Below are 7500 nucleotides of genomic sequence, written 5' to 3'. Positions count from 1 at the left end.
GCGCGGCGTAATGCCAGCTTCCCCGTCCGGCGGTTCGGACGGCGGCGACCGCGCCAGCAAGCCCCGGCGTCTTTGCGCGCCGGCGGAGGGTCCGCGCGCGGCGTAACGCCATCTCCCCGTCCGCCTCGAAGCTCGCGTCGGAAACGAAAAACAATGTACAACTCTTAGCGGTGGATCACTCGGCTCGTGCGTCGATGAAGGACGCAGCTAGCTGCGAGAACTAATGTGAATTGCAGGACACATTGATCATCGACACTTCGAACGCACTTTACGGCCCCGGGTCCGTCCCGGGGCCACGCCTGTCTGAGCGTCGCTCGAATATCAATCGGGAGCGAAGGGAATCCCGGGCTCCGTCGCCGCCTTCGTCCCGGGCCCCTTCACCAGCTCCCGCGGTTGGGGGTTCGCAGGACGCGCCCCTCGGGCGCGACCTTCGTCCCCTTAAGTGCAGACCCGCGACGTCCGCTTCCCCGTCGACCCTCCCGCATCGGGTCCGGGCGCGGCTGCCGGTGGAGTTAGCGACCATCGCGCTGCCCGCGTCCCGTGTTCCCACCGCGGTCGGTCGGCGCGGCGGCGCCGCGGAAAGATCCAGCGAGCCCGGCCCCGCACCCGCCTCGGCGGAGGGGCCGGCCGCGCCTACTACCCCCTCATTTCCGACCTCAGATCAGACGAGACGACCCGCTGAATTTAAGCATATTACTAAGCGGAGGAAAAGAAACTAACCAGGATTCCCTCAGTAGCGGCGAGCGAAGAGGGAAGAGCCCAGCGCTGAATCCCCGCCCGGCCTCGGGCGCGGGAAATGTAGCGTACAGAAGGTCGTTGCGCCCGACGCCGCCCGGAGGGGGCCCGAGTCCTTCTGATGGAGGCTCTGCCCAGGGACGGTGTGAGGCCGGTAGCGGCCCCCGGCGTGCCGGGGCGCGGCCTTCTCGGAGTCGGGTTGTTTGTGAATGCAGCCCAAAGCGGGTGGTAAACTCCATCTAAGGCTAAATACTGGCACGAGACCGATAGAGGACAAGTACCTTAAGGGAAAGTTGAAAAGAACTTTGAAGAGAGAGTTCAACAGGGCGTGAAACCGTTGAGAGGTAAACGGGTAGGGACCACGCAGTCCGATCGGGGGATTCAACCCGGCTGGGATTGGCGGCCGCCTGGGGCGTCGCGGGGGGCTGACCCTTTCGGGGGCCTGAACTTCACGCGTGCGTTCTCGGAGTCGGACGTCCCCGGGCCGGGCGCACTTCCCCCGTGGTGTGCGTCGCGACCGTCCCTGGGTTGGCTTGGAAGGGTCTGGGGCGAAGGTGGCGCGGGCGGCGGGGCGGTGCGGGGGGGCCTCCGGGCTCTCCGGCCGTTTCCGCACCCGCGCTGTACAGCGCTTTCCTTACTCTGACTTTGCCGCTTCCCCCCGGGGACGTGGAAGTACTTGCTGCGCCTTCCGAACTAGGACGGGGCCCCCTCGCCCCAGGCGCGGCCGAAAGGCGCGGACCGTTCTCGGTGCGCGTTGGCCTGTCGCGCCGCTAGGGCGGGGATCGGTCGTCGAAGTAGGCGTCAGGGGTCCGCGGCGATTGTGGCAGCCCACCCGACCCGTCTTGAAACACGGACCAAGGAGTTTAACGCGCGCGCGAGTCGGAGGGCACGAACGAACCCCTATTTCCGGCGCAATGAAAGTGAGGAGCCGGCGCGCGCCGGCCGAGGTGGGATCCCGGCCCCTCCCATGGGTCGGGCGCACCACCGGCCCGTCTCGCCCGCAGCGTCGGGGAGGTGGAGCTCGAGCGCGCGCGATGAGACCCGAAAGATGGTGAACTATGCCCGGGCAGGGCGAAGCCAGAGGAAACCCTGGTGGAGGCCCGCAGCGGTCCTGACGTGCAAATCGGTCGTCCGACCTGGGTATAGGGGCGAAAGACTAATCGAACCATCTAGTAGCTGGTTCCTTCCGAAGTTTCCCTCAGGATAGCTGGCACTCGAACTATATGCAGTTTTATCTGGTAAAGCCAATGACTAGAGGCCTTGGGGCCGAAACGATCTCAACCTATTCTCAAACTTTAAATGGGTAAGAAGCCCGGCTCGCTGACCTGGAGCCGGGCGTGGAATGCGAGTGCCCAGTCCGGTGAGCCCCCGTCGGCCCTTGAAAATCCGGGGGAGACAGTATAAATCTCGCGCCAGGCCGTACCCATATCCGCAGCAGGTCTCCAAGGTGAACAGCCTCTGGCATGTTAGAACAAGGCTGGTAAGGGAAGTCGGCAAATCGGATCCGTAACTTCGGGACAAGGATTGGCTCTAAGGGCTGGGTCGGTCGGGCTGGGGTGCGAAGCGGGGCTGGGCGCGTCCGTGGCTGGGGGAGCGGCCGCCCTGTCGCTCGCCCCGTCGGATCAGGCGGTTTCGTGCGCGCTGTTAGTTCGGTGGGGGTCCAGGCGTACGTCGGTCAGGCGCCGGTGCTTTCTCGTTGGCTTCCCGGGCGGGCGGTGGGTCGCGGGGTCTGCGGCGGGTGTCGGGCGAAAGCCCGCCCCGCCCTGCCCCCTTCCCGCAGGCCACCCGGTGTGGGTCGCGGGGGGCGCTTGGTGGCTCCGGCGTGTGTTCCCCGGCGAGCGCAGTCGCCGGCCGTCGGTGAAGGCGGTGTCGCGGGGGGTGTCGGGTGGCGGGCGCGGAGGCGACTTTGGACGCGCGGCGGGCCCTTCCCGCGGATCATCTCAGCTGCGGCGCCCGTCGGGGCCCCGCGGCGGTGCGGACGTCGGCCGGTCGCTTCCCGGCCCCGCGAGGGGCCGGTGGCGGTCGCGCTCGGCGGCCGTCCGCTCGGTGCGCTCCCGGCGGGTGGCCTCGGCCGACGCCAAGCAGCTGGCTTAGAACTGGAACGGACCAGGGGAATCCGACTGTTTAATTAAAACAAAGCATCGCGAAGGTCCACGGTGGGTGTTGACGCGATGTGATTTCTGCCCAGTGCTCTGAATGTCAAAGTGAAGAAATTCAATGAAGCGCGGGTAAACGGCGGGAGTAACTATGACTCTCTTATGCATGTATGCTGGAGTCACGGGAGAATGGCAGACGCTCGAGGGGAGCAGTCGCAGGCGGGCTGCTCCTCGGCTGTCAGTCGCGTCATGTAAGATTGCACCTCCTCGTGGTGCCCACTGGTAACGGTGTCGTGTGGGTTTCAGCACCCCGCACTAGCCGGCTAACGCAATTAGCTTAGGGGGACCGGCGCCCGCACATTATGCCCCCGCACAGAGCGTGGCAAGGTATTGGCCAGAATTGCCGTGCTGGCTCATCAAAGCGGTAGGCGTGCAGACTTTGGGAAGGGGCTGCATGGCTGGGCGACCTTCCTGTCCCGAAAGGTGAGAATATTCTCCCTGAGCGCTACTTGTGTCCGGTAGTGTCTCGGACTCTGACAGTCTGATATCTCTGATGGTGAGATGAAAGTCTTTGAGACTGTGGGGCTCCCGAGCTTATGTCTGATCCCAGCTTTGGCTCGTTCGTAAAATCCCCAGGATGGGCGCTTGTTCCCAGCGGCCAGACTTACCCCCCCTCCCTCCCGACCGGTCCCTGTCTGTTCCCGACGGCCACCGGGTACCCCCCCAACTTTCCCAAACTGACCGACTGGCAATATAGACTTGCCTTGGAGAGGGCCCCTGCCGGCCTCGACCTAGGTCGACGTTGGGCAGACGGTTCCTCTCCCTGTGGGTCGCACTCTAACACCTCTGTAGGCTGACTTAGCGTTCGCTCAAGCGCTATGTTGGTACGCAGGGTGTGACCGTATGGTAGCGAGACCGAGATGACCCGAATCTGCGCACTGGTGTGGGCGGCGCCTAGTGGTATGGAACGGAGGCCAGGCCGAGTGGGTGGGTGTCACGTGGATGCCTATGTGCTCGCTTGGACCTTTGCCGAATGCGTTTCTCAAATCCTCTTGGGGCGAATATGTGGTGTACGGGGGGTAGTGGCCAGTTTGTTGCAGGCCGCTTTCCTCCCCGTTGATGAGCTCCATAGCTCTCTGGGCTTTTGTAGCTCCGGGCAGTTGGGTTGCGAGTTGTCCGTTGGACAGCTTTACGGGGGGTGAGTCTGACACTATGTGGCAGGCCTCTCCTTAGTGCAGGCATGTCAAACATACGGCCCGCGGGCCGGACCCGGCCCGTTGGATGATTTAATCCGGCCCGTCATAAATTTCTGAGTATGTCAAAAAAAGAAGTGAGTCACTAGCTCATTTCTATCAAAAGTTATGATTCTTTAAAATAAATACAACTCAAATGCTCCCTCCGGCCGCTAGAGGGCAGTAAATGTGTAAAAGAGCTCACGTCCAGCATGCGGCACTGACACGAGTTAGTAAGGCTACTAAGGCTTAGTGGGTTGGACTGCGGTGGCTTACGAGTTGGTTGCTAGGCTGCGCGGCCTAGCAGACGGCTGCTCGGGGTGGATCTCGATGTATAGCTCTGTAGTATCGGGGGACTTTGTTCTCCTGTGTGCTCTCACGGTAGTGAGGCCGTAAGCATGTCTGATATCTTGCGGACGACCCAGGATGGCCGTCCTGGGGGATCAAAATTGGCTGAGGCGCAGCTCGGAGAGGGGCTGTTGCTGCTCGAGCGACCTCCCCGTGACGTGCTTGAGGTTGGGCACGTGTGCGGACAGCGAATCAACCTCTCCGGGGGCCATGGGGACCAACCGCCGGAGGCATTGCTTGGGGTCCCCAAACGGCTTGTAGTCACTTCTACGGGCCATGGTTGCGAAAACTCCTTGGTTAGGAAGTCCGTACAGACAGAGGCACAGGATCAGAGCCACAGTCAGTCGGGCCGAGGGAGCGGGTGGACCCTGGCTAGCGAAGCTCTTGAGAACTCCTCAGTGGTGTCTGAATCAATGGCCTCCGTCGCCGCTGGTATGAGAGTTGGGGTGGCGGGGGTCGTGTTAGCGCTGCAGCCTGCTCTCCGTGATGGTGTGGAAGAAGAGGCGGGAGAGGGCCCGTCTAGAAAGCGACGTAAGAGGGATCCGAGGCCTCCGGACCAGGTCTTGGTGCATCTGCCTCGAGAGTCCATGGACTGCCTGCTGTGTGGGGCGCGTGTGGTTGGTATGCGCAGGTTTGGGTTGCATTGCGCTTCCCGGCATGCGGGTGTCTCCATCGTGTACGGCTGTCGTAAATGCGAAAGACGAGGGGAGAACAGTCATGCAATTCGGTGCCATGTCTCGAAGTGCCGAGGCGTGCGCATGGTGGATGTCGAACAGGGAGTCGCTTGCGATCACTGTGGGCGCCGTTTTCGGACGGCTGTTGGAGTGTCTCAGCATAAGCGGCAGGCCCATGCAGCGGAGTGGTTCACGGCTCGTAAAGAGCGGAGCCAGGCTAGTAAGGGTTCTAAGAGGGAAAGGAGGTGGAGCGTGAAGGAGGAGGCTCGGATGGTGGGGCTTATGGAGAAATACAAGAACCATAGGCACAAGAACGTGATGGTGGCATGGATGTTGGGTACCGGCAAGTCCGGAGAGCAGGTGAGGTGGAAGTGGGGGTCCCTGTGCGGTCGTGCGGCAGGCGGTGCGTCTGGTGTGCGTTGGCGAGCCCTGGCTGCCAGGGCGACGCCCCAGAAATGGACCTGCCCCCCGTCGCTTCCAGATCTGGTGGAGGATAGAGTTCTGGAAGAGCTGCTGGCGGGGGGTGAGGAGCATCGGGCCACCGCTGCCTTAGTCAAGAAAGCAGGTCGGGAGCCTAGCCTGATCGAGTCCTCTGCTTTGGATCTCATGAAAGCCCTGGGGGGTAAGGTAGTGTGGCCGACAAAGTCCGCGAGGTCCAGACCTCGAGACCAATGGAAGACGGGTTGGGCGAGGCGGCTCGTCCAACGTAGGAGAGTGTTCTACCACCAGCAGCGCGGCTATTCTGTGGCGAGAAAGGGGCTGTCACGGCGGATCTTGGATGATCTGACGCCCCTTAGGTGTGATTTGCCGCTGGAGTTGGTGGATAGGCACTTTAGGAGTAAGTGGGAAATGGTCAAGCCGTTTTATGGACTGGAGGGCTTCGAGGTGGGACTGACCGCGAATAACGAACCATTCTACCACCCGATCCTGGGGCCGGAAGTTGTATCTAACTTGGCTAAGATGAGGAATTGCTCTGCACCGGGCCCAGACGGGATCAAGAAGCAGGCTCTTCTTGGCTGGGACCCGGACGGTACGCAACTGGCGAGGCTGTTTACGACATGGATGGTGCGTGGAGTCGTTCCCCAAGTCTTCAAGGAGTGCAAGACGCGGTTGTTACCCAAATCGGCTGACCCTACAGAGCTGGGTAATGTGGCAGGCTGGAGGCCTGTGACTATCGGGTCAGTCGTGCTGAGGTTGTTTGGGCGGATAATGGCGATGAGGCTGGCGCGAGCCTGTCCTGTTCGCCCCCGGCAGCGCGGTTTCGTCGCCGGCGCGAGTGGTTGCGAGGAGAACCTCATGATTCTTGACCGGATCATGGGGCATTCGAGGTCGGCTGGCGTGCCGCTGGCAGTCGTGTTCATTGATTTTGCGAAGGCTTTCGACTCGGTTTCTCATGACCATGTCCTGTGTGTGCTGGGAAGCTTGGGCGTAGACAGACGTGTAATCGAGGTGATCCGTCACTCGTATGTAGGCTGCTCGACCAGAGTGGGTTGCGGAGGCGCCTACTCCAAACCCATCTCCATGAAGGTTGGTGTTAAGCAAGGCGATCCAATGTCCCCACTGCTTTTCAACCTCGCTATGGATCCTCTCATCCATAGCCTCGAACGCGAAGGAAGTCACCTGGTCTGGGGCGACCGCCGAATTGCCGCGTTGGCCTTTGCGGATGATCTAGTCCTGCTGAGTGGCTCGGAGGAAGGAATGAAGAAGAACTTGGTGATCCTGGAGGTCTTTTGCCAGCTTACGGGGCTGGCTGTCCAGCCAAGTAAGTGCCACGGTATCTGGATGGGTCCAAACGAGAGCGGCTGCGTAGCTTGGAGGCTGTGTGGGAAGCCGATACACATGGTGACTCAGGGCAAGTCAGTTCGTTATCTGGGGGCCACTATAGTGCCGTGGCGGGGAATTGTCTCTGAGGGTCTGGACGAGCAGGTGAGTATGGGGCTGCAAAGAATTACGGCGTCGGCGTTAAAGCCTTCGCAGAAGGTACTGGTGTGCAACACATTCTTACTCCCGAGAGTCACCTTCAGGGCAGTTGTCGGTAAGGTTTCAGCGACCAGATTGAGGTGGCTTGACGAGAAGGTGCGGATGGCTGTGAAGAGGTGGCTGCGTCTCGATCCGTCCACAGCGGGGGGCTTCATCTATTCGCGGAGTCGCGACAGCGGCTTGGGCATCGTTAAGTTGTCCGTTACTGTTCCCAGAATACAGGTCAGGCGCACCTGGAAACTCTGTTGGTCTTCGGATGAGTGGTTGAGATCTCTAGCTATCGAGGCGGTGCAAAAGCCTGCCTGGTTGAGGTTGTGGGTTGCGGCAGGCGGAGATCCGGGCGGTGTGCCGACGCTCGGCACAGGGGGCGCCGTCCCGGCTGCAGTTGCGAGCGCGCTAGTCCTCCCTGACTGGCGGCATGTGGAAAATCTGGCC

At 61.7% G+C, this 7500-nt stretch overlaps 1 protein-coding gene and 1 non-coding gene across 2 annotated transcripts in view; one reads left to right on the top strand and one right to left on the bottom strand.

Moving 5' to 3' along the window:
- The window catches only part of phf14 (PHD finger protein 14), a 250685-nt gene that overhangs the window by 46063 nt on the left and 197122 nt on the right, over positions 1 to 7500 (bottom strand). The window lies entirely within an intron of this gene.
- On the top strand, positions 160 to 313 carry LOC133168680 (5.8S ribosomal RNA). The gene has a single exon (XR_009718287.1). It is a non-coding gene; the product is annotated as a 5.8S ribosomal RNA (ribosomal RNA).

The sequence above is a fragment of the Syngnathus typhle genome, linkage group LG15 (genome assembly GCF_033458585.1).
Source record: "Syngnathus typhle isolate RoL2023-S1 ecotype Sweden linkage group LG15, RoL_Styp_1.0, whole genome shotgun sequence".
NCBI classification, from domain to species: Eukaryota; Metazoa; Chordata; class Actinopteri; order Syngnathiformes; family Syngnathidae; genus Syngnathus; species Syngnathus typhle.
Note: the sequence above shows the minus strand (reverse complement) of the source record. Positions and strands in the feature narration are given on the sequence as shown.